The sequence below is a fragment of the Ochotona princeps genome, chromosome 8, assembly GCF_030435755.1.
Source record: "Ochotona princeps isolate mOchPri1 chromosome 8, mOchPri1.hap1, whole genome shotgun sequence".
NCBI classification, from domain to species: domain Eukaryota; kingdom Metazoa; phylum Chordata; class Mammalia; order Lagomorpha; family Ochotonidae; genus Ochotona; species Ochotona princeps.
This window is the reverse complement of record NC_080839.1, coordinates 8,361,354-8,369,121: the sequence shown is the minus strand read 5'-3', so window position 1 is coordinate 8,369,121 and position 7,768 is coordinate 8,361,354.

Below are 7,768 nucleotides of genomic sequence, written 5' to 3'. Positions count from 1 at the left end.
CTTGCCAGTGTGGAGCCAGGGCTGATTGCACTCCTGCAGAGAAAACTCTGGAGCAGTTGATATGGAAATGAACAAGCCAGTCTTCAGGTTTAGATAACAGATCAAAGAGAAATACTTTCTCTCTCACAGCAGGGGAACAGGAACTAACAGACCTGAGGAAGGCACCTGCTGATTAACAAAGTGTTTACTAGCGAACTGCCTCTTGCTGTTGATGTGTAAATGCCTCAAACTCTCCTCCCTGTGCCGGCTAGACCCTCACTCTTTAAAAAAGTCTAATGCTGTTAATTAACTCCGGCTATTGACCATCTGTCAATACTCCATCATCACTGTGGGCCAGCAGAACACCAGCCTGCTCTGGAACCCCAAATAAAACCTGGGTTCATTTGCTTGCCTTACAGCAAGCCAATCTCTTAACAGCAGAGTTTAATAAGAAAGCAAGTATTTATCTTGCCAAGGGCAAAGCCAGGCTCAATTCCTGGAAACTAAGGGATTAAGAATAGTGAATCTTACAAAGTGACAGTTGAGCAATGCATGATCAGCTCCTTGGCAGTTGTCTGGTTGGTCCACGGTGTTGTTGGGTCCTTGAGTGGTCAGCAATAGCATAGCCATCCTGTTTTTCAGTGTTGGGTAGATAGGCTCCAGTCTGTCCGGGGTCTAGGTGTAGATGGCTATTACTTGATTTGTGCGAAGCCTGGGGTTCCTGTGAAGTGTTTCAAAACAGAGTCCAGCATTAGGGTGCTAATTGCAGAAGTGATAACTAGAATCTTAACTTTGTATTCCTTGGTCTCCTGTCATGTGTCCGTTCCTTAATTTGATGAGTTAGTCTTCAATAAGGAGTGTGTAAGGAAAAAAATGGGACAGAGAATGAAACGAGAGCCTGACCAGGTTTATTTATGTATTTTTAAAGATGTATTATTTTTATTGGAAAGATCAGATTTACAAAGAGAAGGCGAGACCCTCCACCCGCTGGTTCACTCGCCAAATGTCGGCAATGGCTGGAGTTGAACAGATCCAAAGCCAGGAGCCAGGAGCTTCTTCAGCTTCATGTGGGTGCAGGGCCATCCTTGACTGCTTTTCCAGGTCACAAGCAGGGAGCTGGATGGGAAGTGGAGCAGCTTGGACACGAACTAGCATCCATATGGGATCCAGGCACCTGCAAGGTGAGGATTTTGTCACTGAGCAATTGCACCAACCAGGTTTATTTTTAAACAGGCTTGGCAAGGGGAGGGGGATGCTGCCCTAAAGCTGGACTGTCCTGATAGGGGGAGATCCTGGGCTGGGCAGCCGAGATAGAGAGAGCCTGGGAAGAGTGAGGAGTGTTAGACTGAGGCTGGGTTCTTCAAAGTGTGGTGTGTGCATAGAGGCACAGAGGGACTGTGCTATCAGGGCTGCGAGGTAGAAGGCCTGTTTGCTGTCATGCAAGTGAGAGGCCAAATGGGTCTAAGGTTTCTGTCCTTTCTCCATCAAAGTTGACCTGTGGTCATCAAAGCAGAGGCAGAGGGACTGCAAGCCAAGGGGAAGAGATCAAGGCGACAGTGATGGCATTGGAAGTAGGAACTGAGCTTCCCTGCTTCTATTACTCCAGGACTGAAGATACAGTTAAGCCTAGTAACTTCAAGGACTGCCTGCTGCTCCACCCAAGTCCAGAGCTCAGGCTGTGACAGATTGGAGCTCATCTCCAAAGCTTGGCCTGTCCCTGTGGCTGTAGCCCTCAACATGGAGGGTCTTCTCCTGTATCCTTGGATCTCCGCTGTGGTGGGGCATGGGAAACCCACAAGAAACTCCTGGTTCCTGGCTTTGGATCGGCTCAGCTCCAGCTGTTGCAGCCATTTGAGAAGTGAACCAGCAGATGGAAGATCTTTCTCGGTCTCTCCTCTCTGTAACTCTGCTTCTAAAATAAAAAAATAAATAATTTTTTGAAAGACACTATTGCTGCAGGAAAAGAAGTTGAGAAGATTAATTTTTGGGCCCGACAAGTGGCCTAGCGACTAAAGTTCTTGCCTTAAATGTGCCTGCATCCCATATGGGTGCTGGTTCTAATCCCGGCAGCTCCACTTCCCATCCAGCTCCCTGCTTGTGGCCTGGGAAAGCAGTCGAGAATGGCCCAAAGCATTGAGACCCTGCACCAGTGTGGGAGACCTGGGGGAAGTTCCTAACTCCTGGCTTTGGATCGGCACAGCACCAGCCATTGCGCTCACTTGGGGAGTGAATCATTAGATGGAAGATCTTCCTTTTTGTCTCTCCTCCTCTGTGTGTCTGACTTTGCAATAAAAATAAATCAATATTTTTTAAAAAAAATAATAGAAGATTAAATTTTAATTGACTCACCTTATTTGTGTAGGAATCTGTAGGTAGGGGTTATTGGTGGTCAGACCACATGTTTTCATTGGACCTTAACTCTTCATGAGTTTCCTCTTGGTCTTTATATATACATGGCTTGTTTTGTTTTTGTTTTTAGTTGAAAGGCAGAGTTATGACAAAGACAGGAGAGACAAAGAGAGATTACTAATCTTTCATCTGCTGGTTCACTCCCCAGATGGCCACCATGGCTGGAGCTGAGCCAGTCTGAAGCCAGGAGTTTCTTCTGGGTCTCCCACATTGTTGCAAGGGCCCAAGGACTTGGGCCTCCTTCCTCTGTTTCTTTCCCAGGCCATTAGCAGGGAGTTGGGCGAGAAGTGGAGGAGCTGGGATGCAAGTTGGTGCCATGGGTGGAGGTTTAATGTGCTACACCATGACCTTGGCCCCTCCTCTTTGTCTTTTCTTGAATTCCATCTGAGTTCCAAAATTCAGCCTTGTCCACAATGCATGAGTGCATCCAAGTTGGGTTTCTTCTTCCTTTCTTATCGGGAAGTTAATTTTAAAAATCCCCAGATTTTACAAGTTTAAGATCTTACCTGAGTCCCAGACCTAGAATAGTGGATATTGACACAAATAATCAGTCTCTACAGAAAAGTTAATAGAAGGCTTACTCAGGGTGATGTGGACACAGGTCTAATATTTTTTCCCCAGTTCCTCGCCTCACACAAAGACCGACATTCCAGGTACAGAGATGTGTAAGGTATGTAGTGATAACACAGTTTGTTTAAAATGTGAGTAAGTGAACACACAGGCTCACATGAGTGTGGGATGCCCCATACAGAGTGACACCCATTATAAGCAGGCTAGAGGAATGCCCGAAAGGAGGAAATTGAGGGAGGGAAGAAGAGCGCCTGTGTGTATTATCCCCAGGTGAGAGGCAGTTGGAACTCTCCTGAGTGGACCTCTTTTATAAAGTAGGGCATGGCGCATCTATAGGTGTGAAGCCGCCTTGGAATTTTAGGGTATTCCCGCAAGCTCCTTGTGAAACATAAGCTCCATATTTTCGTGGTGTTTCCCCCCATTAGGATCTGGCTGAAGTAGTTGCATCCTGGGAAAGGAGCATTTTGGTTGACAAGTAAGTAGGAAGATGGTATTATATGTGAAGGCTTTCAGCAGCTTCCTCCTACGGAGTAGAAACCAGCTACCTGCCTATTCACCCCACATTAAGGGCATAAAATGGACAACATGGACCTGGAAGACATAAGCCCCGTAACTTTTAAGGAGTCCCAGGAATGTTCTACAATGGTCAGTTTTATGTATTCCACAACAGCAAGTTTTCCCTTAGCAGGATACCTTGAATATATGCTGGCTTGGCATATAAATAACAGGCTTTAGGTAAATTGGGTCAAATTTCTCACAGGCTGGGAATGACTGCTTTTAGAGCAAGATTGATTGCAAACATTCTCAGAGGCAGGTACGCTGAAGATTACAAGTTCGTTTTAAGAAGGATATTTCTTGGAATAGATACAAAAAAGGAAAGCATAAAGGACAAAATGTTATGGGCAGGTACTACAAATGGCTAAGGTAAAACGGACCTTTCATGCACATTCATCAAGTCACCTTAGTCTGATGGACAGGATGAGTAACTGTGTGTGACTCTCCTCAGACAAGTCTTAGCAGGTATTTCTCAAGTGCTTTGGAGGCTTTTTTAGGGAGCAGTTTTATCTTAGGATAGTAAAGCATAATGGTGAGTGAGGTTGGAGGACAGATTCTAGGCTTCCCCCACCAAAGTTGCCCCTTTAATTGGGTCTCTTCTGGATACCCTGAAACTCTAAAACCCTCTGCTAGGATTCTCTGTTTTATTACTGAATAAACAAGGTAGGTCTACTTTCTGTTGCACAATCTGCATGGCCTCTTTGGAGAAGAAAAAGTCTTTCTTCCCAGGAGGGGGCAGGAGAAGAGGAGTCAAATTTACCTCCTCAACTGGGGGCCTGAAAAAGCCTTGTGGGTTAAGTGGGAGAAAGATGGTGTGCGGGAACACCTGGTGCGGCAATTTCAGATTGAAGGACCTTGGAATCAGACTGACGTGGTCAGATAGACTTCTGATTCTGATTGTTGTGTCAATGAGGGTCCTGGTATCTTTGAACTCCTGTTGTGCGCTAGTTTCTTCGATTGCTTTGGCTGGATTCCCCACGTGCATATGCCCAGGCTGTGTCACATGCAGTTCTCTGGGTTCCCACTGCATATGTTCAGTACTGTCCAAAAATGCAGGGACTTGGGGCCGGCATTGTGGTATAGTGCGTAAAAGCTGCCTCCTGCAATACCAGCGTCCCATATGGGTGCCGGGCCTAGTCTTGGCTGCCCTACTTCCCATACAGCTCCTTGTTATTTTACTGGGGGAAATCAGCAGAAGATGGCTGGTGTGGCTGCACCCCGACACTAAGTGAGAGACCTGGATAAAGCTCCTGGTTTGGTCTGGCCCAGTCCTGGCCATTGTGGCTATCAAGAGAAAACCACCTTGGGCCATTCTCTAACAGTAGATCCCAGTTGTGAAAGCCTGGTCACAAAATCACTGGTTCTTGTTTTACAGGCTTCACCACCAAGCTGGCCTAAGTCTGTCTCAACTAGATTGGCAAGTTGGGCAGCAGAGGGCCAATGGAGGCCTGTGACCTACAAATTACGCATCCCTTCATAGAACCTGCAGGTGGAGAATTTAGTAGTAACAAAACAACCAGCTTTGGGAAGTGGAGGTGTTTGATGTTATGACATTGGCTGACTGGGTTTTCTCATACTAATCCATTCATGGGTCCTGACAAGGCCCAGCCAATCAAAAATTGCCAATCATATGTCTATACTCCAACTTCTCTTTCCTGACCCCCTGAAATCTTTTCCTGGCCTCCAAATCAGAGAGGAAGATTTGGGTTGTAACTGTCTCCATGCTTACCAACTTGCACACTAAAATTTCTTTTCACATAAGGCTGACAATTCAGATTGGCTTTATATACTTCAGGAAGCTAACCTACCTCTTTCAGTGACCTCCCACTTTATAATACAGCAAAACAAATGCTTGAAGTTCCAAGAGCTTGCCTGTGGTTTCATGCCATGCCTTGCAAATCCATTTCCTTCTTTCTGCAGTAACCTCCTGCTCCTGGTCCTGGTGCTGGCCAACAAGAACTTGATCTTCAAGTTTCAACTCAAAAGCTGTTTCTAGGCTTACCTAGATGCTTCCCCTGTGTCCCCTGTTGTTTGGGTATGTTCCACTTATGCATCAAAGCTGATCCGGCAGTCCTGCTGTCCAGTTAGGAGGTTTGACCTCGTCAGACTTGGTGAGGACTGTGCTTGCACAGTGGCTCTTTCCACAAACCTGCCTCAATGAGTATCATGTATATCATCAGCGTTTGTTAAATGAGCAAAATGGCTTTCATGTAAAAATATCTATGCTTGGTTAAAGACTTGTTGCCCAAAGAAACCCAGCAGACCAAGAGGAAGAGCATCCATGGCTTATCTTTGTTCAAATGAAAAGTTTATTTATATGAAAGAGTTACAGGTGAGGATGGGGGAAGAGACAGAGGCACTTTTCCATCCACTGGTTCACTTCCCAAATGCCCTTGAGTGCTGTGGACGGGTCAAGGACTCAGCCCAGGGTTCCCATCTGGATTGCAGGAACACTATTACCTGAGCCATCACTGCAGCTTCCACAGGTGTGCATCGACAGGAAGCTGCAGTCAGGAGCTGGAGGCAGGGGTCAAACCCAGGCACACAAATGTCTTCACTGCTAGGCCAAGTGCCTGGCCACTCCATTGGGTTATTTTGAAGCAAGCCACAGATGTTATAAATGTCTTTTATTCATAAACACCTTTATTTGTACCATTAGAAGATAAGGATTTTATAAAAACAACCTGTTGGAACAGTACATTGGTTGCACTGCCTGATGCATCCTGTAAGCCAAGCTCAGAGACATCAGCATTCGCAAAAGGAGAGTTTAGTATTTGCACAGTAAAGCAACAAAGGTAAGGGTTCTCACTCCAAACTACTTACCCTGAGACTCAACCAACAGGTGACAGAGATACAGAAGCAGGAGCTGGGCAACTTTGGAAGAGGAATCTGGAATTGTCCTTACAGTGGTTGGGATCAAATCCTCGCTCCACTGCCAATTTCAGCTTCCTGCCAGCATGTATCCGGGGAGACAGCAGGGTGCTACCTGTGGGGAACCCTGTCCTTCACTAGGTTCCTGGTTCCTGGTTCCTGGCTTCACTGTGGCTCATTTATGACTGTTGGGTGCATTTGGGGAATGAGTCAGCAGATGGTAGATTTCTATCTCTATGTATGTCTCTGTTCCTCTCAAGTGGATAAAATAAGAATATTAAAATACCAAAGCAAACTTGCCATCCTTTACCCTTGGTTGAAAAGGTTAAAAAGACCCCAGCGTATGCCTGAAATCACAGATGACAACTAAACTATATATGGTAGTTTTTTCCTCTATATACATAAATACAATAAAGATTAACTTGTAAATTGGGTACATTAAGAGATTAACAATAACTAATAAGAGAAAAATATACTCATATACTGTAATAAAATGATGTGAATATAAACTTTTTATTTCTAGAATTTTCTATTTAATATTTTCAGACTGTGGATAACTGAAATTGTAGAAAGCAAAGCTGGATAAGGGGAATTGAGCCATGTTGTGCATGATAATTAATGACATGACTTAATAATTTGCAACATGCGTTGCATTATCCATTTGGCAAGATCACAGACTGTGTAGCACAAAGAAGCAAACTTAAGGGAAACCATGAAGTTTCATGAATACTAACTCACCAACATTCATCAATGTTCACCAATTATAATAAATATCTACAGCAACACGAGATGTTAGTAATAGGAGAAATTGAGAGGGAGGATATTGAAGCTATAACCCCTATCCATTTTTTTTTTCTCTGCAAACTTGAAAACTACCCTCAGAAATAAAATCGCTAATTTAGAAACAAAAACAAAAAATGAAGGTCAACATGCCCCCCAAGAGTCTTGAGCCAGGCCTTCCCATAAAGGGAACACATTTCATCTAGACAGTTTTAAGAGCATAATGATACTTCTCTCCCTCCCTCCTACCTTCCCTGGTGTGTTTTTCAAGGATCTCAGGTGCTTAGGAATGTGATGACAGACTTTCCCAGCCTCTACACAAACCAGTTTGGTCAGATTGTCTGGAGGTTGGACCCAGAGTTTGGCAGTTTTCAAAAGCTCCTCCTGATGATTCTAACTTGCAGTCAGACCTAATACGGAAGCATATGGAAGAGGATGACTTATGATTCCCAGTCCAACCCTGGGCTGCACCCAGAACAGCCGTATAGGGAGAAGCCAGGACTTCCCTTTCTTGCAAGCACATCTGGTTAGTGCAGTCCCCTGAGATTAGCCATGCAGACTGCACCAGTGACTCCCAAAGGGCGGCCCTCTGACCAGCATCTCA